This window comes from Mus pahari, chromosome 15 (genome assembly GCF_900095145.1).
Source record: "Mus pahari chromosome 15, PAHARI_EIJ_v1.1, whole genome shotgun sequence".
Taxonomy (NCBI): Eukaryota; Metazoa; Chordata; class Mammalia; order Rodentia; family Muridae; genus Mus; species Mus pahari.
This window is the reverse complement of record NC_034604.1, coordinates 75,412,641-75,414,503: the sequence shown is the minus strand read 5'-3', so window position 1 is coordinate 75,414,503 and position 1,863 is coordinate 75,412,641. Positions and strand designations below refer to the sequence as shown.

The window sequence follows — 1,863 nt, the reverse complement described above, 5'->3', positions numbered from 1 at the left end:
TCTCTCTCTCTCTCTCTCTCTCTCTCTCTCTCTCTCTCTCTCTCTCTCTCTCTCTCTTTCTTTCTTCCTGCTGAGGGGAAAGAGGAGCATGGCAGTGGGGGCAAGATACTTAGCTGCTTGAAAAGTCACTTTGCTACAGTATCTATCGTTCCTGTCTGAGTTTCTCTGAGCCCAGAAACTTCAGTCTCTGTCTCTTAGCACCTCATAGTAAAACAGGGGGATTGAGTAAAGGATTAATTGCTAGAGCTTTCCCCTCTTGTCCAGATGCCTGTCACTGTCAGTCTAGGGGAAAGGTTAGAGCGATAAACTTGAGTTGAACCAGGAGAAGAGAATCATGCTTGCAGAAGGACTAAACTCACATCAATTCAAATACAGATTCATGCTTACACATTCATACATCTCCACTCAAACCAGTCGGTCCAGTTACATGCTTATCTCATAACTACATACTTACACACACACACACACACACACACACACACACACACACACTCTTCCATATGTATATGGAGCAAAAGATCAAGCACCAGTTTAGAAAGAACTCGTTCGTCCTGGATGAAAACTGAGCACCAATCTTTATTGCATAGAGAAAAGAAAAAGCTACTTCCGTTTTATTGCTAAATGAGTTAAACCCAAGTCTGCAAGAAGAAAGAGTTGTACTCTGAGCCTGCCTTGCTATTAAGAATGGACTTGTTCTGTCCCATGGTAAGGAGAAGCCTGCCTGCTCCTTCTGCTTTCTCTGCACCTTCTCTGCATTCTGCATATTGTTCTCTAAATTTTTTAAGTTGCCATATAATTTCTGGGTTATTCCACTCTGCATTCTTCTTCTAATCTTGCTCTCTCCTCCTGCTCTGATGTGATAATGGCCTTGTTCCTGATGTCTTGCTCCGGATGCTCTTCCCCCAGTGCTATGCAAAGTGATGTTTCCTAGTGTTTTGTACCTTTTCTAGGAGAAGAGACCACATTGTTTATCCCAACTTCCCTTTTTTACAAAAGTTCACTAGAAGTTCAAACATAAATTCAATCATAAATTGACTAAGAAGTTTACAACAGAGAATGTGTACATGTGTATCCATTAAGAGTAATTATCTGGCTAAACATTCATCTTCTGTCACTAGCTAGAATTAAAGACCATAACTAAAGTTATCATTGAAGTTTTGTATCGATAAACCTAGTCAATATTTTATCTTCTCTCTTTGCACCTATAGTAAATCCTTAGTCCCCTTTTTATGGACTCTGGCTAATGGTTTTACAGACCCTTGGAATACGCTTTCCAACTTGCAGATGCCCACTTGCTATCTCAGGAGCAATTAACTTGACACTTGAACACTGGCAGAGTGTTCGCATTGCAGTTTTGACATCAGAAGGAACTTAATAGCAGTCCTATTATAAAAGATCTTAGTAATTACCAATATAATTTTAGGAATTCTTATAGGATTATCATTAAGAATTAAGAAATTATCTGTCTATATAGCATCACTACAAGAAAGTACATCTTCGTTTTGCAGAAATCTGCTCAAAAGAGTGGGCTAATACCTAGTGAATGTTATGTACATTTAATAATAACAGCAAAAGCTTATTAATAGCAGGATCTTTCTTAAAATGAAATCTTGCCTAGAGAAGCAAATTCATCATTAACTGACAGTCTATGGCTGAACCACCTCAGAAAGATTGCCTGCTAGCTTTTAGCTTCTCCTTGATGGGTCCTGGCACTGGGGTTAATCTCCAGAGCATTGTGTAGGCTAAGCACTCCTCTACTGAGCCATATCAGTTGCCCAGCTTGCCTTATTTTTAATTAATTAATTAATTAATTAATAATTTCTTTATTTACATTTCAAATGCTATCCCGAAAGTTCCCTATAC

At 38.8% G+C, this 1,863-nt stretch overlaps 1 protein-coding gene across 2 annotated transcripts in view; it reads left to right on the top strand.

Moving 5' to 3' along the window:
- Positions 1-1,863, top strand: part of Znf236 (zinc finger protein 236) — a 104,978-nt gene that overhangs the window by 61,140 nt on the left and 41,975 nt on the right. The gene's annotated exons all lie outside the window — the stretch shown is intronic.